This window comes from Electrophorus electricus, chromosome 13, assembly GCF_041902795.1.
Source record: "Electrophorus electricus isolate QZ-2024a chromosome 13, ASM4190279v1, whole genome shotgun sequence".
Classification (NCBI taxonomy): Eukaryota; Metazoa; Chordata; class Actinopteri; order Gymnotiformes; family Gymnotidae; genus Electrophorus; species Electrophorus electricus.
This window is the reverse complement of record NC_137509.1, coordinates 22,981,815-23,007,255: the sequence shown is the minus strand read 5'-3', so window position 1 is coordinate 23,007,255 and position 25,441 is coordinate 22,981,815. Positions and strand designations below refer to the sequence as shown.

The following is a 25,441-nucleotide window of genomic DNA, read 5'->3' as shown; positions in this document are numbered from 1 at the left end:
TATTAATCATTGCACTTCACATTTGAGCATGTCAGCTTGAAAGTAAATTAAAGTGATGCAAGAAAAGCTTACAGCACCTGGTATACATAGGTAGGGTCCCACCTCAGTACTATCCAGGCCCAAACTTGGTTAGTTTCCAAGGTCAGATGAGATTGGGCGTTCTCAAGATGGTGTGGCCGTAAGCCTTATACGCTTACGCAAATTGCCTAATCATAGCAAATATGATCAAAGACCAATCTGACAATTTTTTTTATTAATCCCTGCACTTGACATTCTAGAATGTTATCTTGAATGTAAATTAAATGATGCAATAAAAGCTTACAACATCTGGTATACGGAGGCACTAACAGACAGTTTTTTGATGAATCACTGCACTTCACATTCAGGCATGTGAGTTGGAGAGTAAATGAAAGTGATGCAAAAAAAACTTACAGCATCTGCTATTCCCAGGTGCTAACAGATAGTTTGAGTTAATTATTCACTGCACTTCAAATTTGAACATGATAGCTTGAACATAAATTAAAGGGATGCAATACAATCTTACAGCACCTGCTATTCCCTGGTACTAAAATATTTCTACTTAATCTATACACTTCACATACAAGCTTGTCAGTTGCAGATTAAAGTAAAGTGATGCAACAAAAACTTACAGCATCTGCTATTCCCAGGTGCTAACAGATAGTTTTTTTAATTAATCACTGCATTTCACATCCTAGCATGTCATCTTGAAAGTAAATTAAAGTGATTCAAGAGAAGCTTACAGCATCTCGTAGTCCAAGGTGCTAACAGATAGTTTTTGATGAATCACTGCACTTCACATTCAGGCATGTGAGTTGGAGAGTAAATGAAAGTGATGCAAAAAAAACTTACAGCGTCGGCTATTCCCAGGTGCTAACAGATAGTTTTTTTTATTAATCATTGCACTTCACATTTGAGCATGTCAGCTTGAAAGTAAATTAAAGTGATGCAAGAAAAGCTTACAGCACCTGGTATACATAGGTAGGGTCCCACCTCAGTACTATCCAGGCCCAAACTTGCTTAGCTTCCAAGGTCAGATGAGATTGGGCATTCTCAAGCTGGTATGGCCGTAAGCCTTAAACACTTACTCAAATTGCCTAATCATAGCAAATATGATCAAAGACCAATCTGACAATTTTTTTTATTAATCCCTGCAATTGACATTCTAGAATGTTATCTTGAATGTAAATTAAATGATGCAATAAAAGCTTACAACATCTGGTATACGGAGGCACTAACAGACAGTTTTTTGATGAATCACTGCACTTCACATTCAGGCATGTGAGTTGGAGAGTAAATGAAAGTGATGCAAAAAAAACTTACAGCATCGGCTATTCCCAGGTGCTAACAGATAGTTTTTTTTATTAATCACTGCACTTCACATTTGAGCATGTCAGCTTGAAAGTAAACTAAAGTGATGCAAGAAAAGCTTACAGCACCTGGTATTCCTAGGTAGGGTCCCACCTCAGTACTATCCAGGCCCAAACTTGCTTAGCTTCCAAGGTCAGATGAGATTGGGCGTTCTCAAGCTGGTGTGGCCGTAAGCCTTATACGCTTACTCAAATTGCCTAATCATAGCAAATATGATCAAAGACCAATCTGACAATTTTTTTTATTAATCCCTGCACTTGACATTCTAGAATGTTATCTTGAATGTAATTAAATGATGCAATAAAAGCTTACAATACGGAGCTGGTATACGGAGGCACTAATTATTCACTGCACTTCAAATTTGAACATGATAGCTTGAACATAAATTAAAGGGATGCAAACAATCTTACAGCACCTGCTATTCCCTGGTACTAAAATATTTCTATTTAATCTGTACACTTCACATACAAGCTTGTCAGTTGCAGATTAAAGTAAAGTGATGCAACAAAAACTTACAGCATCTGCTATTCCCAGGTGCTAACAGATAGTTTTTTTAATTAATCACTGCATTTCACATCTTAGCATGTCATCTTGACAGTAAATTAAAGTGATGCAAGAGAAGCTTACAGCATCTCGTAGTCCAAGGTGCTAACAGATAGTTTTTTGATGAATCACTGCACTTCACATTCAGGCATGTGAGTTGGAGAGTAAATGAAAGTGATGCAAAAAAAACTTACAGCATCTGCTATTCCCAGGTGCTAACAGATAGTTTTTTTTATTAATCACTGCACTTCACATTTGAGCATGTCAGCTTGAAAGTAAATTAAAGTGATGCAAGAAAAGCTTACAGCACCTGGTATTCCTAGGTAGGGTCCCACCTCAGTACTATCCAGGCCCAAACTTGGTTAGTTTCCAAGGTCAGATGAGATTGGGCGTTCTCAAGATGGTGTGGCCGTAAGCCTTATACGCTTACGCAAATTGCCTAATCATAGCAAATATGATCAAAGACCAATCTGACAATTTTTTTTATTAATCCCTGCACTTGACATTCTAGAATGTTATCTTGAATGTAAATTAAATGATGCAATAAAAGCTTACAACATCTGGTATACGGAGGCACTAACAGACAGTTTTTTGATGAATCACTGCACTTCACATTCAGGCATGTGAGTTGGAGAGTAAATGAAAGTGATGCAAAAAAAACTTACAGCATCTGCTATTCCCAGGTGCTAACAGATAGTTTGAGTTAATTATTCACTGCACTTCAAATTTGAACATGATAGCTTGAACATAAATTAAAGGGATGCAATACAATCTTACAGCACCTGCTATTCCCTGGTACTAAAATATTTCTATTTAATCTATACACTTCACATACAAGCTTGTCAGTTGCAGATTAAAGTAAAGTGATGCAACAAAAACTTACAGCATCTGCTATTCCCAGGTGCTAACAGATAGTTTTTTTAATTAATCACTGCATTTCACATCCTAGCATGTCATCTTGACAGTAAATTAAAGTGATTCAAGAGAAGCTTACAGCATCTCGTAGTCCAAGGTGCTAACAGATAGTTTTTGATGAATCACTGCACTTCACATTCAGGCATGTGAGTTGGAGAGTAAATGAAAGTGATGCAAAAAAAACTTACAGCGTCGGCTATTCCCAGGTGCTAACAGATAGTTTTTTTTATTAATCACTGCACTTCACATTTGAGCATGTCATCTTGACAGTAAATTAAAGTGATGCAAGAGAAGCTTACAGCATCTCGTAGTCCAAGGTGCTAACAGACAGTTTTTTGATGATTTACTGCACTTCACATTCAGGCATGTGAGTTGGAGAGTAAATGAAAGTGATGCAAAAAAAACTTACAGCATCTGCTATTCCCAGGTGCTAACAGATAGTTTTTTTTATTAATCATTGCACTTCACATTTGAGCATGTCAGCTTGAAAGTAAATTAAAGTGATGCAAGAAAAGCTTACAGCACCTGGTATACATAGGTAGGGTCCCACCTCAGTACTATCCAGGCCCAAACTTGCTTAGCTTCCAAGGTCAGATGAGATTGGGCATTCTCAAGCTGGTATGGCCGCAAGCCTTAAACACTTACGCAAATTGCCTAATCATAGCAAATATGATCAAAGACCAATCTGACAATTTTTTTTATTAATCCCTGCAATTGACATTCTAGAATGTTATCTTGAATGTAAATTAATTGATGCAATAAAAGCTTACAACATCTGGTATACGGAGGCACTAACAGACAGTTTTTTGATGAATCACTGCACTTCACATTCAGGCATGTGAGTTGGAGAGTAAATGAAAGTGATGCAAAAAAAACTTACAGCATCTGCTATTCCCAGGTGCTAAGAGATAGTTTTTTTTATTAATCACTGCACTTCACATTTGAGCATGTCAGCTTGAAAGTAAATTAAAGTGATGCAAGAAAAGCTTACAGCACCTGGTATTCCTAGGTAGGGTCCCACCTCAGTACTATTCAGGCCCAAACTTGCTTAGCTTCCAAGGTCAGATGAGATTGGGCGTTCTCAAGCTGGTGTGGCCGTAAGCCTTAAACACTTACTCAAATTGCCTAATCATAGCAAATATGATCAAAGACCAATCTGACAATTTTTTTTATTAATCCCTGCACTTGACATTCTAGAATGTTATCTTGAATGTAATTAAATGATGCAATAAAAGCTTACAATACGGAGCTGGTATACGGAGGCACTAATTATTCACTGCACTTCAAATTTGAACATGATAGCTTGAACATAAATTAAAGGGATGCAAACAATCTTACAGCACCTGCTATTCCCTGGTACTAAAATATTTCTATTTAATCTGTACACTTCACATACAAGCTTGTCAGTTGCAGATTAAAGTAAAGTGATGCAACAAAAACTTACAGCATCTGCTATTCCCAGGTGCTAACAGATAGTTTTTTTAATTAATCACTGCACTTCACATCCTAGCATGTCATCTTGAAAGTAAATTAAAGTGATGCAAGAGAAGCTTACAGCATCTCGTAGTCCAAGGTGCTAACAGATAGATTTTTGATGAATCACTGCACTTCACATTCAGGCATGTGAGTTGGAGAGTAAATGAAAGTGATGCAAAAAAAACTTACAGAGTCGGCTATTCCCAGGTGCTAACAGATAGTTTTTTTTATTAATCACTGCACTTCACATTTGAGCATGTCATCTTGACAGTAAATTAAAGTGATGCAAGAGAAGCTTACAGCATCTCGTAGTCCAAGGTGCTAACAGACAGTTTTTTGATGAATCACTGCACTTCACATTCAGGCATGTGAGTTGGAGAGTAAATGAAAGTGATGCAAAAAAAACTTACAGCATCTGCTATTCCCAGGTGCTAACAGGTAGTTTTTTTTATTAATCATTGCACTTCACATTTGAGCATGTCAGCTTGAAAGTAAATTAAAGTGATGCAAGAAAAGCTTACAGCACCTGGTATACATAGGTAGGGTCCCACCTCAGTACTATCCAGGCCCAAACTTGGTTAGTTTCCAAGGTCAGATGAGATTGGGCGTTCTCAAGATGGTGTGGCCGTAAGCCTTATACGCTTACGCAAATTGCCTAATCATAGCAAATATGATCAAAGACCAATCTGACAATTTTTTTTATTAATCCCTGCACTTGACATTCTAGAATGTTATCTTGAATGTAAATTAAATGATGCAATAAAAGCTTACAACATCTGGTATACGGAGGCACTAACAGACAGTTTTTTGATGAATCACTGCACTTCACATTCAGGCATGTGAGTTGGAGAGTAAATGAAAGTGATGCAAAAAAAACTTACAGCATCTGCTATTCCCAGGTGCTAACAGGTAGTTTTTTTTATTAATCATTGCACTTCACATTTGAGCATGTCAGCTTGAAAGTAAATTAAAGTGATGCAAGAAAAGCTTACAGCACCTGGTATACATAGGTAGGGTCCCACCTCAGTACTATCCAGGCCCAAACTTGGTTAGTTTCCAAGGTCAGATGAGATTGGGCGTTCTCAAGATGGTGTGGCCGTAAGCCTTATACGCTTACGCAAATTGCCTAATCATAGCAAATATGATCAAAGACCAATCTGACAATTTTTTTTATTAATCCCTGCACTTGACATTCTAGAATGTTATCTTGAATGTAAATTAAATGATGCAATAAAAGCTTACAACATCTGGTATACGGAGGCACTAACAGACAGTTTTTTGATGAATCACTGCACTTCACATTCAGGCATGTGAGTTGGAGAGTAAATGAAAGTGATGCAAAAAAAACTTACAGCATCGGCTATTCCCAGGTGCTAACAGATAGTTTTTTTTATTAATCACTGCACTTCACATTTGAGCATGTCAGCTTGAAAGTAAATTAAAGTGATGCAAGAAAAGCTTACAGCACCTGGTATTCCTAGGTAGGGTCCCACCTCAGTACTATCCAGGCCCAAACTTGCTTAGCTTCCAAGGTCAGATGAGATTGGGCGTTCTCAAGCTGGTGTGGCCGTAAGCCTTATACGCTTACTCAAATTGCCTAATCATAGCAAATATGATCAAAGACCAATCTGACAATTTTTTTTATTAATCCCTGCACTTGACATTCTAGAATGTTATCTTGAATGTAATTAAATGATGCAATAAAAGCTTACAATACGGAGCTGGTATACGGAGGCACTAATTATTCACTGCACTTCAAATTTGAACATGATAGCTTGAACATAAATTAAAGGGATGCAATACAATCTTACAGCACCTGCTATTCCCTGGTACTGAAATATTTCTATTTAATCTGTACACTTCACATACAAGCTTGTCAGTTGCAGATTAAAGTAAAGTGATGCAACAAAAACTTACAGCATCTGCTATTCCCAGGTGCTAACAGATAGTTTTTTTAATTAATCACTGCATTTCACATCCTAGCATGTCATCTTGACAGTAAATTAAAGTGATGCAAGAGAAGCTTACAGCATCTCGTAGTCCAAGGTGCTAACAGATAGATTTTTGAGGAATCACTGCACTTCACATTCAGGCATGTGAGTTGGAGAGTAAATGAAAGTGATGCAAAAAAAACTTACAGCATCTGCTATTCCCAGGTGCTAACAGATAGTTTTTTTTATTAATCACTGCACTTCACATTTGAGCATGTCAGCTTGAAAGTAAATTAAAGTGATGCAAGAAAAGCTTACAGCACCTGGTATTCCTAGGTAGGGTCCCACCTCAGTACTATTCAGGCCCAAACTTGCTTAGCTTCCAAGGTCAGATGAGATTGGGCGTTCTCAAGCTGGTGTGGCCGTAAGCCTTAAACACTTACTCAAATTGCCTAATCATAGCAAATATGATCAAAGACCAATCTGACAATTTTTTTTATTAATCCCTGCACTTGACATTCTAGAATGTTATCTTGAATGTAATTAAATGATGCAATAAAAGCTTACAATACGGAGCTGGTATACTGAGGCACTAATTATTCACTGCACTTCAAATTTGAACATGATAGCTTGAACATAAATTAAAGGGATGCAATACAATCTTACAGCACCTGCTATTCCCTGGTACTAAAATATTTCTATTTAATCTGTACACTTCACATAGAAGCTTGTCAGTTGCAGATTAAAGTAAAGTGATGCAACAAAAACTTACAGCATTTGCTATTCCCAGGTGCTAACACATAGTTTTTTTAATTAATCACTGCACTTCACATCCTAGCATGTCATCTTGACAGTTAATTAAAGTGATGCAAGAGAAGCTTACAGCATCTCGTAGTCCAATGTGCTAACATATAGTTTTTTGATGAATCACTGCACTTCACATTCAGGCATGTGAGTTGGAGAGTAAATGAAAGTGATGCAAAAAAAACTTACAGCATCTGCTATTCCCAGGTGCTAACAGATAGTTTGAGTTAATTATTCACTGCACTTCAAATTTGAACATGATAGCTTGAACATAAATTAAAGGGATGCAATACAATCTTACAGCACCTGCTATTCCCTGGTACTAAAATATTTCTATTTAATCTGTACACTTCACATACAAGCTTGTCAGTTGCAGATTAAAGTAAAGTGATGCAACAAAAACTTACAGCATCTGCTATTCCCAGGTGCTAACAGATAGTTTTTTTTATTAATCACTGCACTTCACATTTGAGCATGTCAGCTTGAAAGTAAATTAAAGTGATGCAAGAAAAGCTTACAGCACCTGGTATTCCTAGGTAGGGTCCCACCTTAGTACTATCCAGCCCCAAACTTGCTTAGCTTCCAAGGTCAGATGAGATTGGGCGTTCTCAAGCTGGTGTGGCCGTAAGCTTTATACGCTTACTCAAATTGCCTAATCATAGCAAATATGATCAAAGACCAATCTGAAAATTTTTTTTATTAATCCCTGCACTTGACATTCTAGAATGTTATCTTGAATGTAAATTAAATGATGCAATAAAAGCTTACAACATCTGGTATACGGAGGCACTAACAGACAGTTTTTTGATGAATCACTGCACTTCACATTCAGGCATGTGAGTTGGAGAGTAAATGAAAGTGATGCAAAAAAAACTTACAGCATCTGCTATTCCCAGGTGCTAACAGATAGTTTAAGTTAATTATTCACTGCACTTCAAATTTGAACATGATAGCTTGAACATAAATTAAAGGGATGCAATACAATCTTACAGCACCTGCTATTCCCTGGTACTAAAATGTTTCTATTTAATCTGTACACTTCACATATAAGCTTGTCAGTTGCAGATTAAAGTAAAGTGATGCAACAAAAACTTACAGCATCTGCTATTCCCAGGTGCTAACAGATAGTTTGAGTTAATTATTCACTGCACTTCAAATTTGAACATGATAGCTTGAAAATAAATTAAAGGGATGCAATACAATCTTACAGCACCTGCTATTCCCTGGTACTAAAATATTTCTATTTAATCTGTACACTTCACATACAAGCTTGTCAGTTGCAGATTAAATTAAAGTGATGCAACAAAAACTTACAGCATCTGCTATTCCCAGGTGCTAACAGATAGTTTTTTTAATTAATCACTGCACTTCACATCCTAGCATGTCATCTTGACAGTAAATTAAAGTGATGCAAGAGAAGCTTACAGCATCTCGTAGTCCATGGTGCTAACAGATATTTTTTTGATGAATAACTGCACTTCACATTCAGGCATGTGAGTTGGAGAGTAAATGAAAGTGATGCAAAAAAAACTTACAGCATCTGCTATTCCCAGGTGCTAACAGATAGTTTTTTTTATTAATCACTGCACTTCACATTTGAGCATGTCAGCTTGAAAGTAAATTAAAGTGATGCAATAAAAGCTTACAGCACCTGGTATTCCTAGATAGGGTCCCACCTCAGTACTATCCAGACCCAAACTTGCTTAGCTTCCAAGGTCAGATGAGATTGGGCGTGCTCAAGCTGGTGCGGCCGTAAGATTTAAACACTTACTCAAATTTCCTAATCATAGCAAATATGATTAAAGACCAATCTGACAATTTTTTTTATTAATCCCTGCACTTGACATTCTAGAATGGTATCTTGAATGTAAATTAAATGATGCAATAAAAGCTTACAACATCTGGTATACGGAGGCACTAACAGACAGTTTTTTGATGAATCACTGCACTTCACATTCAGGCATGTGAGTTGGAGAGTAAATGAAAGTGATGCAAAAAAAACGTACAGCATCTGCTATTCCCAGGTGCTAACAGATAGTTTGAGTTAATTATTCACTGCACTTCAAATTTGAACATGATAGCTTGAACATAAATTAAAGGGATGCAAACAATCTTACAGCACCTGCTATTCCCTGGTACTAAAATATTTCTATTTAATCTGTACACTTCACATACAAGCTTGTCAGTTGCAGATTAAAGTAAAGTGATGCAACAAAAACTTACAGCATCTGCTATTCCCAGATGCTAACAGATAGTTTTTTTAATTAATCACTGCACTTCACATCCTAGCATGTCATCTTGAAAGTAAATTAAAGTGATGCAAGAGAAGCTTACAGCATCTCGTAGTCCAAGGTGCTAACAGATAGATTTTTGAGGAATCACTGCACTTCACATTCAGGCATGTGAGTTGGAGAGTAAATGAAAGTGATGCAAAAAAAACTTACAGCATCTGCTATTCCCAGGTGCTAACAGATAGTTTTTTTTATTAATCACTGCACTTCACATTTGAGCATGTCAGCTTGAAAGTAAATTAAAGTGATGCAAGAAAAGCTTACAGCACCTGGTATTCCTAGGTAGGGTCCCACCTCAGTACTATTCAGGCCCAAACTTGCTTAGCTTCCAAGGTCAGATGAGATTGGGCGTTCTCAAGATGGTGTGGCCGTAAGCCTTAAACACTTACTCAAATTGCCTAATCATAGCAAATATGATCAAAGACCAATCTGACAATTTTTTTTATTAATCCCTGCACTTGACATTCTAGAATGTTATCTTGAATGTAATTAAATGATGCAATAAAAGCTTACAATACGGAGCTGGTATACGGAGGCACTAATTATTCACTGCACTTCAAATTTGAACATGATAGCTTGAACATAAATTAAAGGGATGCAAACAATCTTACAGCACCTGCTATTCCCTGGTACTAAAATATTTCTATTTAATCTGTACACTTCACATACAAGCTTGTCAGTTGCAGATTAAAGTAAAGTGATGCAACAAAAACTTACAGCATCTGCTATTCCCAGGTGCTAACAGATAGTTTTTTTAATTAATCACTGCACTTCACATCCTAGCATGTCATCTTGAAAGTAAATTAAAGTGATGCAAGAGAAGCTTACAGCATCTCGTAGTCCAAGGTGCTAACAGATAGATTTTTGATGAATCACTGCACTTCACATTCAGGCATGTGAGTTGGAGAGTAAATGAAAGTGATGCAAAAAAAACTTACAGAGTCGGCTATTCCCAGGTGCTAACAGATAGTTTTTTTTATTAATCACTGCACTTCACATTTGAGCATGTCATCTTGACAGTAAATTAAAGTGATGCAAGAGAAGCTTACAGCATCTCGTAGTCCAAGGTGCTAACAGACAGTTTTTTGATGAATCACTGCACTTCACATTCAGGCATGTGAGTTGGAGAGTAAATGAAAGTGATGCAAAAAAAACTTACAGCATCTGCTATTCCCAGGTGCTAACAGGTAGTTTTTTTTATTAATCATTGCACTTCACATTTGAGCATGTCAGCTTGAAAGTAAATTAAAGTGATGCAAGAAAAGCTTACAGCACCTGGTATACATAGGTAGGGTCCCACCTCAGTACTATCCAGGCCCAAACTTGGTTAGTTTCCAAGGTCAGATGAGATTGGGCGTTCTCAAGATGGTGTGGCCGTAAGCCTTATACGCTTACGCAAATTGCCTAATCATAGCAAATATGATCAAAGACCAATCTGACAATTTTTTTTATTAATCCCTGCACTTGACATTCTAGAATGTTATCTTGAATGTAAATTAAATGATGCAATAAAAGCTTACAACATCTGGTATACGGAGGCACTAACAGACAGTTTTTTGATGAATCACTGCACTTCACATTCAGGCATGTGAGTTGGAGAGTAAATGAAAGTGATGCAAAAAAAACTTACAGCATCTGCTATTCCCAGGTGCTAACAGGTAGTTTTTTTTATTAATCATTGCACTTCACATTTGAGCATGTCAGCTTGAAAGTAAATTAAAGTGATGCAAGAAAAGCTTACAGCACCTGGTATACATAGGTAGGGTCCCACCTCAGTACTATCCAGGCCCAAACTTGGTTAGTTTCCAAGGTCAGATGAGATTGGGCGTTCTCAAGATGGTGTGGCCGTAAGCCTTATACGCTTACGCAAATTGCCTAATCATAGCAAATATGATCAAAGACCAATCTGACAATTTTTTTTATTAATCCCTGCACTTGACATTCTAGAATGTTATCTTGAATGTAAATTAAATGATGCAATAAAAGCTTACAACATCTGGTATACGGAGGCACTAACAGACAGTTTTTTGATGAATCACTGCACTTCACATTCAGGCATGTGAGTTGGAGAGTAAATGAAAGTGATGCAAAAAAAACTTACAGCATCTGCTATTCCCAGGTGCTAACAGATAGTTTGAGTTAATTATTCACTGCACTTCAAATTTGAACATGATAGCTTGAACATAAATTAAAGGGATGCAATACAATCTTACAGCACCTGCTATTCCCTGGTACTAAAATATTTCTACTTAATCTATACACTTCACATACAAGCTTGTCAGTTGCAGATTAAAGTAAAGTGATGCAACAAAAACTTACAGCATCTGCTATTCCCAGGTGCTAACAGATAGTTTTTTTAATTAATCACTGCATTTCACATCCTAGCATGTCATCTTGACAGTAAATTAAAGTGATTCAAGAGAAGCTTACAGCATCTCGTAGTCCAAGGTGCTAACAGATAGTTTTTGATGAATCACTGCACTTCACATTCAGGCATGTGAGTTGGAGAGTAAATGAAAGTGATGCAAAAAAAACTTACAGCGTCGGCTATTCCCAGGTGCTAACAGATAGTTTTTTTTATTAATCATTGCACTTCACATTTGAGCATGTCAGCTTGAAAGTAAATTAAAGTGATGCAAGAAAAGCTTACAGCACCTGGTATACATAGGTAGGGTCCCACCTCAGTACTATCCAGGCCCAAACTTGCTTAGCTTCCAAGGTCAGATGAGATTGGGCATTCTCAAGCTGGTATGGCCGTAAGCCTTAAACACTTACTCAAATTGCCTAATCATAGCAAATATGATCAAAGACCAATCTGACAATTTTTTTTATTAATCCCTGCAATTGACATTCTAGAATGTTATCTTGAATGTAAATTAAATGATGCAATAAAAGCTTACAACATCTGGTATACGGAGGCACTAACAGACAGTTTTTTGATGAATCACTGCACTTCACATTCAGGCATGTGAGTTGGAGAGTAAATGAAAGTGATGCAAAAAAAACTTACAGCATCGGCTATTCCCAGGTGCTAACAGATAGTTTTTTTTATTAATCACTGCACTTCACATTTGAGCATGTCAGCTTGAAAGTAAATTAAAGTGATGCAAGAAAAGCTTACAGCACCTGGTATTCCTAGGTAGGGTCCCACCTCAGTACTATCCAGGCCCAAACTTGCTTAGCTTCCAAGGTCAGATGAGATTGGGCGTTCTCAAGCTGGTGTGGCCGTAAGCCTTATACGCTTACTCAAATTGCCTAATCATAGCAAATATGATCAAAGACCAATCTGACAATTTTTTTTATTAATCCCTGCACTTGACATTCTAGAATGTTATCTTGAATGTAATTAAATGATGCAATAAAAGCTTACAATACGGAGCTGGTATACGGAGGCACTAATTATTCACTGCACTTCAAATTTGAACATGATAGCTTGAACATAAATTAAAGGGATGCAATACAATCTTACAGCACCTGCTATTCCCTGGTACTGAAATATTTCTATTTAATCTGTACACTTCACATACAAGCTTGTCAGTTGCAGATTAAAGTAAAGTGATGCAACAAAAACTTACAGCATCTGCTATTCCCAGGTGCTAACAGATAGTTTTTTTAATTAATCACTGCATTTCACATCCTAGCATGTCATCTTGACAGTAAATTAAAGTGATGCAAGAGAAGCTTACAGCATCTCGTAGTCCAAGGTGCTAACAGATAGATTTTTGAGGAATCACTGCACTTCACATTCAGGCATGTGAGTTGGAGAGTAAATGAAAGTGATGCAAAAAAAACTTACAGCATCTGCTATTCCCAGGTGCTAACAGATAGTTTGAGTTAATTATTCACTGCACTTCAAATTTGAACATGATAGCTTGAAAATAAATTAAAGGGATGCAAACAATCTTACAGCACCTGCTATTCCCTGGTACTAAAATATTTCTATTTAATCTGTACACTTCACATACAAGCTTGTCAGTTGCAGATTAAAGTAAAGTGATGCAACAAAAACTTACAGCATCTGCTATTCCCAGGTGCTAACAGATAGTTTTTTTAATTAATCACTGCACTTCACATCCTAGCATGTCATCTTGAAAGTAAATTAAAGTGATGCAAGAGAAGCTTACAGCATCTCGTAGTCCAAGGTGCTAACAGACAGTTTTTTGATGATTTACTGCACTTCACATTCAGGCATGTGAGTTGGAGAGTAAATGAAAGTGATGCAAAAAAAACTTACAGCATCGGCTATTCCCAGGTGCTAACAGATAGTTTTTTTTATTAATCACTGCACTTCACATTTGAGCATGTCAGCTTGAAAGTAAACTAAAGTGATGCAAGAAAAGCTTACAGCACCTGGTATTCCTAGGTAGGGTCCAACCTCAGTACTATCCAGGCCCAAACTTGCTTAGCTTCCAAGGTCAGATGAGATTGGGCGTTCTCAAGCTGGTGTGGCCGTAAGCCTTATACGCTTACTCAAATTGCCTAATCATAGCAAATATGATCAAAGACCAATCTGACAATTTTTTTTATTAATCCCTGCACTTGACATTCTAGAATGTTATCTTGAATGTAATTAAATGATGCAATAAAAGCTTACAATACGGAGCTGGTATACGGAGGCACTAATTATTCACTGCACTTCAAATTTGAACATGATAGCTTGAACATAAATTAAAGGGATGCAAACAATCTTACAGCACCTGCTATTCCCTGGTACTAAAATATTTCTATTTAATCTGTACACTTCACATACAAGCTTGTCAGTTGCAGATTAAAGTAAAGTGATGCAACAAAAACTTACAACATCTGCTATTCCCAGGTGCTAACAGATAGTTTTTTTAATTAATCACTGCATTTCACATCTTAGCATGTCATCTTGACAGTAAATTAAAGTGATGCAAGAGAAGCTTACAGCATCTCGTAGTCCAAGGTGCTAACAGATAGTTTTTTGATGAATCACTGCACTTCACATTCAGGCATGTGAGTTGGAGAGTAAATGAAAGTGATGCAAAAAAAACTTACAGCATCTGCTATTCCCAGGTGCTAACAGATAGTTTTTTTTATTAATCACTGCACTTCACATTTGAGCATGTCAGCTTGAAAGTAAATTAAAGTGATGCAAGAAAAGCTTACAGCACCTGGTATTCCTAGGTAGGGTCCCACCTCAGTACTATCCAGGCCCAAACTTGGTTAGTTTCCAAGGTCAGATGAGATTGGGCGTTCTCAAGATGGGGTGGCCGTAAGCCTTATACGCTTACGCAAATTGCCTAATCATAGCAAATATGATCAAAGACCAATCTGACAATTTTTTTTATTAATCCCTGCACTTGACATTCTAGAATGTTATCTTGAATGTAAATTAAATGATGCAATAAAAGCTTACAACATCTGGTATACGGAGGCACTAACAGACAGTTTTTTGATGAATCACTGCACTTCACATTCAGGCATGTGAGTTGGAGAGTAAATGAAAGTGATGCAAAAAAAAACGTACAGCATCTGCTATTCCCAGGTGCTAACAGATAGTTTAAGTTAATTATTCACTGCACTTCAAATTTGAACATGATAGCTTGAACATAAATTAAAGGGATGCAATACAATCTTACAGCACCTGCTATTCCCTGGTACTAAAATATTTCTATTTAATCTGTACACTTCACATACAAGCTTGTCAGTTGCAGATTAAAGTAAAGTGATGCAACAAAAACTTACAGCATCTGCTATTCCCAGGTGCTAACAGATAGTTTTTTTAATTAATCACTGCATTTCACATCCTAGCATGTCATCTTGACAGTAAATTAAATTGATGCGAGAGAAGCTTACAGCATCTCGTAGTCCAAGGTGCTAACAGATAGTTTTTGATGAATCACTGCACTTCACATTCAGGCACGTGAGTTGGAGAGTAAATGAAAGTGATGCAAAAAAAACTTACAGCATCTGCTATTCCAAGGTGCTAACAGATAGTTTTTTTTATTAATCACTGCAATTCACATTTGAGCATGTCAGCTTGAAAGTAAATTAAAGTGATGCAATAAAAGCTTACAGCACCTGGTATTCCTAGGTAGGGTCCCACCTCAGTACTATCCAGGCCCAAACTTGCTTAGCTTTCAAGGTCAGATGAGATTGGGCGTTCTCAAGCTGGCGTGGCCGTAAGCTTTAAACACTTACTCAAATTTCCTAATCATAGCAAATATGATCAAAGACCAATCTGACAATTTTTTTTATTAATCCCTGCACTTGACATTCTAGAATGGTATCTTGAATGTAAATTAAATGATGCAATAAAAGCTTACAACATCTGGTATACGGAGGCACTAACAGACAGTTTTTTGATGAATCACTGCACTTCACATTCAGGCATGTGAGTTGGAGAGTAAATGAAAGTGATGCAAAAAAAACTTACAGCATCTGCTATTCCCAGGTGCTAACAGATAGTTTTTTTTATTAATCACTGCACTTCACATTTGAGCATGTCAGCTTGAAAGTAAATTAAAGTGATGCAAGAAAAGCTTACAGCACCTGGTATTCCTAGGTAGGGTCCCACCTCAGTACTATCCAGGCCCAAACTTGCTTAGCTTCCAAGGTCAGATGAGATTGGGCGTTCTCAAGCTGGTGTGGACGTAAGCCTTAAACACTTACTCAAATTGCCTAATCATAGCAAATATGATCAAAGACCAATCTGACAATTTTTTTTATTAATCCCTGCACTTGACATTCTAGAATGTTATCTTGAATGTAAATTAAATGATGCAATAAAAGCTTACAACATCTGGTATACGGAGGCACTAACAGACAGTTTTTTGATGAATCACTGCACTTCACATTCAGGCATGTGAGTTGGAGAGTAAATGAAAGTGATGCAAAAAAAACGTACAGCATCTGCTATTCCCAGGTGCTAACAGATAGTTTGAGTTAATTATTCACTGCACTTCAAATTTGAACATGATAGCTTGAACATAAATTAAAGGGATGCAATACAATCTTACAGCACTTGCTATTCCCTGGTACTAAAATATTTCTATTTAATCTGTACACTTCACATACAAGCTTGTCAGTTGCAGATTAAAGTAAAGTGATGCAACAAAAACTTACAGCATCTGCTATTCCCAGGTGCTAACAGATAGTTTTTTTAATTAATCACTGCATTTCACATCCTAGCATGTCATCTTGACAGTAAATTAAAGTGATTCAAGAGAAGCTTACAGCATCTCGTAGTCCAAGGTGCTAACAGATAGTTTTTGATGAATCACTGCACTTCACATTCAGGCATGTGAGTTGGAGAGTAAATGAAAGTGATGCAAAAAAAACTTACAGCATCTGCTATTCCCAGGTGCTAACAGATAGTTTTTTTTATTAATCACTGCACTTCACATTTGAGCATGTCAGCTTGAAAGTAAATTAAAGTGATGCAAGAAAAGCTTACAGCACCTGGTATTCCTAGGTAGGGTCCCACCTCAGTACTATCCAGGCCCAAACTTGCTTACCTTCCAAGGTCAGATGAGATTGGGCGTTCTCAAGCTGGTGTGGCCGTAAGCCTTAAACACTTACTCAAATTGCCTAATCATAGCAAATATGATCAAAGACCAATCTGACAATTTTTTTTATTAATCCCTGCACTTGACATTCTAGAATGTTATCTTGAATGTAATTAAATGATGCAATAAAAGCTTACAATACGGAGCTGGTATACGGAGGCACTAATTATTCACTGCACTTCAAATTTGAACATGATAGCTTGAACATAAATTAAAGGGATGCAAACAATCTTACAGCACCTGCTATTCCCTGGTACTAAAATATTTCTATTTAATCTGTACACTTCACATACAAGCTTGTCAGTTGCAGATTAAAGTAAAGTGATGCAACAAAAACTTACAGCATCTGCTATTCCCAGATGCTAACAGATAGTTTTTTTAATTAATCACTGCACTTCACATCCTAGCATGTCATCTTGAAAGTAAATTAAAGTGATGCAAGAGAAGCTTACAGCATCTCGTAGTCCAAGGTGCTAACAGATAGATTTTTGAGGAATCACTGCACTTCACATTCAGGCATGTGAGTTGGAGAGTAAATGAAAGTGATGCAAAAAAAACTTACAGCATCTGCTATTCCCAGGTGCTAACAGATAGTTTGAGTTAATTATTCACTGCACTTCAAATTTGAACATGATAGCTTGAACATAAATTAAAGGGATGCAATACAATCTTACAGCACCTGCTATTCCCTGGTACTAAAATATTTCTATTTAATCTGTACACTTCACATACAAGCTTGTCAGTTGCAGATTAAAGTAAAGTGATGCAACAAAAACTTACAGCATTTGCTATTCCCAGGTGCTAACAGATAGTTTTTTTAATTAATCACTGCACTTCACATCCTAGCATGTCATCTTGAAAGTAAATTAAAGGGATGCAAGAGAAGCTTACAGCATCTCGTAGTCCAAGGTGCTAACAGATAGATGTTTGAGGAATCACTGCACTTCACATTCAGGCATGTGAGTTGGAGAGTAAATGAAAGTGATGCAAAAAAAACTTACAGCATCTGCTATTCCCAGGTGCTAACAGATAGTTTTTTTTATTAATCACTGCACTTCACATTTGAGCATGTCAGCTTGAAAGTAAATTAAAGTGATGCAAGAAAAGCTTACAGCACCTGGTATTCCTAGGTAGGGTCCCACCTCAGTACTATTCAGGCCCAAACTTGCTTAGCTTCCAAGTTCAGATGAGATTGGGCGTTCTCAAGCTGGTGTGGCCGTAAGCCTTAAACACTTACTCAAATTGCCTAATCATAGCAAATATGATCAAAGACCAATCTGACAATTTTTTTTATTAATCCCTGCACTTGACATTCTAGAATGTTATCTTGAATGTAATTAAATGATGCAATAAAAGCTTACAATACGGAGCTGGTATACGGAGGCACTAATTATTCACTGCACTTCAAATTTGAACATGATAGCTTGAACATAAATTAAAGGGATGCAATACAATCTTACAGCACCTGCTATTCCCTGGTACTAAAATATTTCTATTTAATCTGTACACTTCACATACAAGCTTGTCAGTTGCAGATTAAAGTAAAGTGATGCAACAAAAACTTACAGCATCTGCTATTCCCAGGTGCTAACAGATAGTTTTTTTAATTAATCACTGCATTTCACATCCTAGCATGTCATCTTGAGAGTAAATTAAAGTGATTCAAGAGAAGCTTACAGCATCTCGTAGTCCAAGGTGCTAACAGATAGTTTTTGATGAATCACTGCACTTCACATTCAGGCATGTGAGTTGGAGAGTAAATGAAAGTGATGCAAAAAAAACTTACAACATCGGCTATTCCCAGGTGCTAACAGATAGTTTTTTTTATTAATCACTGCACTTCACATTTGAGCATGTCAGCTTGAAAGTAAATTAAAGTGATGCAAGAAAAGCTTACAGCACCTGGTATTCCTAGGTAGGGTCCCACCTCAGTACTATCCAGGCCCAAACTTGCTTAGCTTCCAAGGTCAGATGAGATTGGGCATTCTCAAGCTGGTGTGGCCGTAAGCCTTAAACGCTTACTCAATTTGCCTAATCATAGCAAATATGATCAAAGACCAATCTGACAATTTTTTTTATTAATCCCTGCAATTGACATTCTAGAATGTTATCTTGAATGTAAATTAAATGATGCAATAAAAGCTTACAACATCTGGTATACGGAGGCACTAACAGACAGTTTTTTGATGAATCACTGCACTTCACATTCAGGCATGTGAGTTGGAGAGTAAATGAAAGTGATGCAAAAAAAACTTACAGCATCGGCTATTCCCAGGTGCTAACAGATAGTTTTTTTTATTAATCACTGCACTTCACATTTGAGCATGTCAGCTTGAAAGTAAATTAAAGTGATGCAAGAAAAGCTTAAAGCACCTGGTATTCCTAAGTAGTGTCCCACCTCAGTACTATCCAGGCCCAAACTTGCTTAGCTTCCAAGGTCAGATGAGATTGGGCGTTCTCAAGCTGGTGTGGCCGTAAGCCTTAAACACTTACTCAAATTGCCTAATCATAGCAAATATGATCAAAGACCAATCTGACAATTTTTTTTATTAATCCCTGCACTTGACATTCTAGAATGTTATCTTGAATGTAAATTAAATGATGCAATAAAAGCTTACAACATCTGGTATATGGAGGCACTAACAGACAGTTTTTTGATGAATCACTGCACTTCACATTCAGGCATGTGAGTTGGAGATTAAATGAAAGTGATGCAAAAAAAACTTACAGCATCTGCTATTCCCAGGTGCTAACAGATAGTTTGAGTTAATTATTCACTGCACTTCAAATTTGAACATGATAGCTTGAACATAAATTAAAGGGATGCAATACAATCTTACAGCACCTGCTATTCCCTGGTACTAAAATATTTCTATTTAATCTGTACACTTCACATACAAGCTTGTCAGTTACAGATTAAAGTAAAGTGATGCAACAAAAACTTACAGCATCTGCTATTCCCAGGTGCTAACACATAGTTTTTTTAATTAATCACTGCATTTCACATCCTAGCATGTCATCTTGACAGTAAATTAAAGTGATTCAAGAGAAGCTTACAGCATCTCGTAGTCCAAGGTGCTAACAGATAGTTTTTGATGAATCACTGCACTTCACATTCAGGCATGTGAGTTGGAGAGTAAATGAAAGTGATGCAAAAAAAACTTACAGCATCGGCTATTCCCAGGTGCTAACAGATAGTTTGAGTTAATTATTCACTGCACTTCAAATTTGAACATGATAGCTTGAACATAAATTAAAGGGATGCAATACAATCTTACACCACCTGCTATTCCCTGGTACTAAAATATTTCTATTTAATCTGTACACTTCACATACAAGCTTGTCAGTTGCAGATTAAAGTAAAGTGATGCAACAAAAACTTACAGCATCTGCTATTCCCAGGTGCTAACAGATAGTTTTTTTAATTAATCACTGCATTTCACATCCTAGCATGTCATCTTGAGAGTAAATTAAAGTGATTCAAGAGAAGCTTACAGCATCTCGTAGTCCAAGGTGCTAACAGATAGTTTTTGATGAATCACTGCACTTCACATTCAGGCATGTGAGTTGGAGAGTAAATGAAAGTGATGCAAAAAAAACTTACAACATCGGCTATTCCCAGGTGCTAACAGATAGTTTTTTTTATTAATCACTGCACTTCACATTTGAGCATGTCAGCTTGAAAGTAAATTAAAGTGATGCAATAAAAGCTTACAGCACCTGGTATTCCTAGATAGGGTCCCACCTCAGTACTATCCAGACCCAAACTTGCTTAGCTTCCAAGGTCAGATGAGATTGGGCGTGCTCAAGCTGGTGCGGCCGTAAGATTTAAACACTTACTCAAATTTCCTAATCATAGCAAATATGATTAAAGACCAATCTGACAATTTTTTTTATTAATCCCTGCACTTGACATTCTAGAATGGTATCTTGAATGTAAATTAAATGATGCAATAAAAGCTTACAACATCTGGTATACGGAGGCACTAACAGACAGTTTTTTGATGAATCACTGCACTTCACATTCAGGCATGTGAGTTGGAGAGTAAATGAAAGTGATGCAAAAAAAACGTACAGCATCTGCTATTCCCAGGTGCTAACAGATAGTTTGAGTTAATTATTCACTGCACTTCAAATTTGAACATGATAGCTTGAACATAAATTAAAGGGATGCAAACAATCTTACAGCACCTGCTATTCCCTGGTACTAAAATATTTCTATTTAATCTGTACACTTCACATACAAGCTTGTCAGTTGCAGATTAAAGTAAAGTGATGCAACAAAAACTTACAGCATCTGCTATTCCCAGATGCTAACAGATAGTTTTTTTAATTAATCACTGCACTTCACATCCTAGCATGTCATCTTGAAAGTAAATTAAAGTGATGCAAGAGAAGCTTACAGCATCTCGTAGTCCAAGGTGCTAACAGATAGATTTTTGAGGAATCACTGCACTTCACATTCAGGCATGTGAGTTGGAGAGTAAATGAAAGTGATGCAAAAAAAACTTACAGCATCTGCTATTCCCAGGTGCTAACAGATAGTTTTTTTTATTAATCACTGCACTTCACATTTGAGCATGTCAGCTTGAAAGTAAATTAAAGTGATGCAAGAAAAGCTTACAGCACCTGGTATTCCTAGGTAGGGTCCCACCTCAGTACTATTCAGGCCCAAACTTGCTTAGCTTCCAAGGTCAGATGAGATTGGGCGTTCTCAAGATGGTGTGGCCGTAAGCCTTAAACACTTACTCAAATTGCCTAATCATAGCAAATATGATCAAAGACCAATCTGACAATTTTTTTTATTAATCCCTGCACTTGACATTCTAGAATGTTATCTTGAATGTAATTAAATGATGCAATAAAAGCTTACAATACGGAGCTGGTATACGGAGGCACTAATTATTCACTGCACTTCAAATTTGAACATGATAGCTTGAACATAAATTAAAGGGATGCAAACAATCTTACAGCACCTGCTATTCCCTGGTACTAAAATATTTCTATTTAATCTGTACACTTCACATACAAGCTTGTCAGTTGCAGATTAAAGTAAAGTGATGCAACAAAAACTTACAGCATCTGCTATTCCCAGGTGCTAACAGATAGTTTTTTTAATTAATCACTGCACTTCACATCCTAGCATGTCATCTTGAAAGTAAATTAAAGTGATGCAAGAGAAGCTTACAGCATCTCGTAGTCCAAGGTGCTAACAGATAGATTTTTGATGAATCACTGCACTTCACATTCAGGCATGTGAGTTGGAGAGTAAATGAAAGTGATGCAAAAAAAACTTACAGAGTCGGCTATTCCCAGGTGCTAACAGATAGTTTTTTTTATTAATCACTGCACTTCACATTTGAGCATGTCATCTTGACAGTAAATTAAAGTGATGCAAGAGAAGCTTACAGCATCTCGTAGTCCAAGGTGCTAACAGACAGTTTTTTGATGAATCACTGCACTTCACATTCAGGCATGTGAGTTGGAGAGTAAATGAAAGTGATGCAAAAAAAACTTACAGCATCTGCTATTCCCAGGTGCTAACAGGTAGTTTTTTTTATTAATCATTGCACTTCACATTTGAGCATGTCAGCTTGAAAGTAAATTAAAGTGATGCAAGAAAAGCTTACAGCACCTGGTATACATAGGTAGGGTCCCACCTCAGTACTATCCAGGCCCAAACTTGGTTAGTTTCCAAGGTCAGATGAGATTGGGCGTTCTCAAGATGGTGTGGCCGTAAGCCTTATACGCTTACGCAAATTGCCTAATCATAGCAAATATGATCAAAGACCAATCTGACAATTTTTTTTATTAATCCCTGCACTTGACATTCTAGAATGTTATCTTGAATGTAAATTAAATGATGCAATAAAAGCTTACAACATCTGGTATACGGAGGCACTAACAGACAGTTTTTTGATGAATCACTGCACTTCACATTCAGGCATGTGAGTTGGAGAGTAAATGAAAGTGATGCAAAAAAAACTTACAGCATCTGCTATTCCCAGGTGCTAACAGGTAGTTTTTTTTATTAATCATTGCACTTCACATTTGAGCATGTCAGCTTGAAAGTAAATTAAAGTGATGCAAGAAAAGCTTACAGCACCTGGTATACATAGGTAGGGTCCCACCTCAGTACTATCCAGGCCCAAACTTGGTTAGTTTCCAAGGTCAGATGAGATTGGGCGTTCTCAAGATGGTGTGGCCGTAAGCCTTATACGCTTACGCAAATTGCCTAATCATAGCAAATATGATCAAAGACCAATCTGACAATTTTTTTTATTAATCCCTGCACTTGACATTCTAGAATGTTATCTTGAATGTAAATTAAATGATGCAATAAAAGCTTACAACATCTGGTATACGGAGGCACTAACAGACAGTTTTTTGATGAATCACTGCACTTCACATTCAGGCATGTGAGTTGGAGAGTAAATGAAAGTGATGCAAAAAAAACTTACAGCATCTGCTATTCCCAGGTGCTAACAGATAGTTTGAGTTAATTATTCACTGCACTTCAAATTTGAACATGATAGCTTGAACATAAATTAAAGGGATGCAATACAATCTTACAGCACCTGCTATTCCCTGGTACTAAAATATTTCTACTTAATCTATACACTTCACATACAAGCTTGTCAGTTGCAGATTAAAGTAAAGTGATGCAACAAAAACTTACAGCATCTGCTATTCCCAGGTGCTAACAGATAGTTTTTTTAATTAATCACTGCATTTCACATCCTAGCATGTCATCTTGACAGTAAATTAAAGTGATTCAAGAGAAGCTTACAGCATCTCGTAGTCCAAGGTGCTAACAGATAGTTTTTGATGAATCACTGCACTTCACATTCAGGCATGTGAGTTGGAGAGTAAATGAAAGTGATGCAAAAAAAACTTACAGCGTCGGCTATTCCCAGGTGCTAACAGATAGTTTTTTTTATTAATCATTGCACTTCACATTTGAGCATGTCAGCTTGAAAGTAAATTAAAGTGATGCAAGAAAAGCTTAAAGCACCTGGTATTCCTAAGTAGGGTCCCACCTCAGTACTATCCAGGCCCAAACTTGCTTAGCTTCCAAGGTCAGATGAGATTGGGCGTTCTCAAGCTGGTGTGGCCGTAAGCCTTAAACACTTACTCAAATTGCCTAATCATAGCAAATATGATCAAAGACCAATCTGACAATTTTTTTTATTAATCCCTGCACTTGACATTCTAGAATGTTATCTTGAATGTAAATTAAATGATGCAATAAAAGCTTACAACATCTGGTATATGGAGGCACTAACAGACAGTTTTTTGATGAATCACTGCACTTCACATTCAGGCATGTGAGTTGGAGATTAAATGAAAGTGATGCAAAAAAAACTTACAGCATCTGCTATTCCCAGGTGCTAACAGATAGTTTGAGTTAATTATTCACTGCACTTCAAATTTGAACATGATAGCTTGAACATAAATTAAAGGGATGCAATACAATCTTACAGCACCTGCTATTCCCTGGTACTAAAATATTTCTATTTAATCTGTACACTTCACATACAAGCTTGTCAGTTACAGATTAAAGTAAAGTGATGCAACAAAAACTTACAGCATCTGCTATTCCCAGGTGCTAACACATAGTTTTTTTAATTAATCACTGCATTTCACATCCTAGCATGTCATCTTGACAGTAAATTAAAGTGATTCAAGAGAAGCTTACAGCATCTCGTAGTCCAAGGTGCTAACAGATAGTTTTTGATGAATCACTGCACTTCACATTCAGGCATGTGATTTGGAGAGTAAATGAAAGTGATGCAAAAAAAACTTACAGCATCGGCTATTCCCAGGTGCTAACAGATAGTTTGAGTTAATTATTCACTGCACTTCAAATTTGAACATGATAGCTTGAACATAAATTAAAGGGATGCAATACAATCTTACACCACCTGCTATTCCCTGGTACTAAAATATTTCTATTTAATCTGTACACTTCACATACAAGCTTGTCAGTTGCAGATTAAAGTAAAGTGATGCAACAAAAACTTACAGCATCTGCTATTCCCAGGTGCTAACAGATAGTTTTTTTAATTAATCACTGCATTTCACATCCTAGCATGTCATCTTGAGAGTAAATTAAAGTGATTCAAGAGAAGCTTACAGCATCTCGTAGTCCAAGGTGCTAACAGATAGTTTTTGATGAATCACTGCACTTCACATTCAGGCATGTGAGTTGGAGAGTAAATGAAAGTGATGCAAAAAAAACTTACAACATCGGCTATTCCCAGGTGCTAACAGATAGTTTTTTTTATTAATCACTGCACTTCACATTTGAGCATGTCAGCTTGAAAGTAAATTAAAGTGATGCAAGAAAAGCTTACAGCACCTGGTATTCCTAGGTAGGGTCCCACCTCAGTACTATCCAGGCCCAAACTTGCTTAGCTTCCAAGGTCAGATGAGATTGGGCATTCTCAAGCTGGTGTGGCCGTAAGCCTTAAACGCTTACTCAATTTGCCTAATCATAGCAAATATGATCAAAGACCAATCTGACAATTTTTTTTATTAATCCCTGCAATTGACATTC

General features: G+C 36.9%; 4 non-coding genes and 27 pseudogenes across 4 annotated transcripts; all 31 read right to left on the bottom strand.

Moving 5' to 3' along the window:
• Positions 1 to 65: 65 nt before the first annotated feature.
• LOC145644737 (5S ribosomal RNA) lies at positions 66 to 184 on the bottom strand (annotated as a pseudogene).
• Positions 185 to 974: 790 nt separating this feature from the next.
• On the bottom strand, positions 975 to 1,093 carry LOC145649494 (5S ribosomal RNA; annotated as a pseudogene).
• A 352-nt stretch (positions 1,094 to 1,445) lies between these two features.
• On the bottom strand, positions 1,446 to 1,564 carry LOC145650924 (5S ribosomal RNA). The gene has a single exon (XR_014116751.1). It is a non-coding gene; the product is annotated as a 5S ribosomal RNA (ribosomal RNA).
• Positions 1,565 to 2,230: 666 nt separating this feature from the next.
• LOC145650433 (5S ribosomal RNA) lies at positions 2,231 to 2,349 on the bottom strand (annotated as a pseudogene).
• Positions 2,350 to 3,360: 1,011 nt separating this feature from the next.
• On the bottom strand, positions 3,361 to 3,479 carry LOC145649995 (5S ribosomal RNA; annotated as a pseudogene).
• A 352-nt stretch (positions 3,480 to 3,831) lies between these two features.
• LOC145646916 (5S ribosomal RNA) lies at positions 3,832 to 3,950 on the bottom strand (annotated as a pseudogene).
• Positions 3,951 to 4,837: 887 nt separating this feature from the next.
• LOC145644735 (5S ribosomal RNA) lies at positions 4,838 to 4,956 on the bottom strand (annotated as a pseudogene).
• A 352-nt stretch (positions 4,957 to 5,308) lies between these two features.
• LOC145644734 (5S ribosomal RNA) lies at positions 5,309 to 5,427 on the bottom strand (annotated as a pseudogene).
• A 352-nt stretch (positions 5,428 to 5,779) lies between these two features.
• LOC145650913 (5S ribosomal RNA) lies at positions 5,780 to 5,898 on the bottom strand. The gene has a single exon (XR_014116750.1). It is a non-coding gene; the product is annotated as a 5S ribosomal RNA (ribosomal RNA).
• A 667-nt stretch (positions 5,899 to 6,565) lies between these two features.
• Positions 6,566 to 6,684, bottom strand: LOC145646915 (5S ribosomal RNA; annotated as a pseudogene).
• Positions 6,685 to 7,569: 885 nt separating this feature from the next.
• On the bottom strand, positions 7,570 to 7,688 carry LOC145649580 (5S ribosomal RNA; annotated as a pseudogene).
• A 1,009-nt stretch (positions 7,689 to 8,697) lies between these two features.
• LOC145650899 (5S ribosomal RNA) lies at positions 8,698 to 8,816 on the bottom strand (annotated as a pseudogene).
• A 790-nt stretch (positions 8,817 to 9,606) lies between these two features.
• On the bottom strand, positions 9,607 to 9,725 carry LOC145647580 (5S ribosomal RNA; annotated as a pseudogene).
• Positions 9,726 to 10,612: 887 nt separating this feature from the next.
• Positions 10,613 to 10,731, bottom strand: LOC145644733 (5S ribosomal RNA; annotated as a pseudogene).
• A 352-nt stretch (positions 10,732 to 11,083) lies between these two features.
• On the bottom strand, positions 11,084 to 11,202 carry LOC145644732 (5S ribosomal RNA; annotated as a pseudogene).
• A 790-nt stretch (positions 11,203 to 11,992) lies between these two features.
• Positions 11,993 to 12,111, bottom strand: LOC145649492 (5S ribosomal RNA; annotated as a pseudogene).
• Positions 12,112 to 12,463: 352 nt separating this feature from the next.
• On the bottom strand, positions 12,464 to 12,582 carry LOC145650902 (5S ribosomal RNA). Its single transcript, XR_014116749.1, has one exon. It is a non-coding gene; the product is annotated as a 5S ribosomal RNA (ribosomal RNA).
• Positions 12,583 to 13,687: 1,105 nt separating this feature from the next.
• On the bottom strand, positions 13,688 to 13,806 carry LOC145647453 (5S ribosomal RNA; annotated as a pseudogene).
• A 666-nt stretch (positions 13,807 to 14,472) lies between these two features.
• LOC145643962 (5S ribosomal RNA) lies at positions 14,473 to 14,591 on the bottom strand (annotated as a pseudogene).
• A 791-nt stretch (positions 14,592 to 15,382) lies between these two features.
• LOC145649149 (5S ribosomal RNA) lies at positions 15,383 to 15,501 on the bottom strand (annotated as a pseudogene).
• A 352-nt stretch (positions 15,502 to 15,853) lies between these two features.
• Positions 15,854 to 15,972, bottom strand: LOC145648683 (5S ribosomal RNA; annotated as a pseudogene).
• A 790-nt stretch (positions 15,973 to 16,762) lies between these two features.
• LOC145647403 (5S ribosomal RNA) lies at positions 16,763 to 16,881 on the bottom strand (annotated as a pseudogene).
• Positions 16,882 to 17,986: 1,105 nt separating this feature from the next.
• On the bottom strand, positions 17,987 to 18,105 carry LOC145648805 (5S ribosomal RNA). Its single transcript, XR_014116503.1, has one exon. It is a non-coding gene; the product is annotated as a 5S ribosomal RNA (ribosomal RNA).
• Positions 18,106 to 18,771: 666 nt separating this feature from the next.
• Positions 18,772 to 18,890, bottom strand: LOC145647400 (5S ribosomal RNA; annotated as a pseudogene).
• Positions 18,891 to 19,242: 352 nt separating this feature from the next.
• On the bottom strand, positions 19,243 to 19,361 carry LOC145648131 (5S ribosomal RNA; annotated as a pseudogene).
• A 1,228-nt stretch (positions 19,362 to 20,589) lies between these two features.
• LOC145650898 (5S ribosomal RNA) lies at positions 20,590 to 20,708 on the bottom strand (annotated as a pseudogene).
• A 790-nt stretch (positions 20,709 to 21,498) lies between these two features.
• On the bottom strand, positions 21,499 to 21,617 carry LOC145647579 (5S ribosomal RNA; annotated as a pseudogene).
• An 887-nt stretch (positions 21,618 to 22,504) lies between these two features.
• Positions 22,505 to 22,623, bottom strand: LOC145644731 (5S ribosomal RNA; annotated as a pseudogene).
• A 352-nt stretch (positions 22,624 to 22,975) lies between these two features.
• On the bottom strand, positions 22,976 to 23,094 carry LOC145644730 (5S ribosomal RNA; annotated as a pseudogene).
• Positions 23,095 to 23,884: 790 nt separating this feature from the next.
• On the bottom strand, positions 23,885 to 24,003 carry LOC145649572 (5S ribosomal RNA; annotated as a pseudogene).
• Positions 24,004 to 25,231: 1,228 nt separating this feature from the next.
• Positions 25,232 to 25,350, bottom strand: LOC145647398 (5S ribosomal RNA; annotated as a pseudogene).
• Between the last annotated feature and the right edge of the window lie 91 nt (positions 25,351 to 25,441).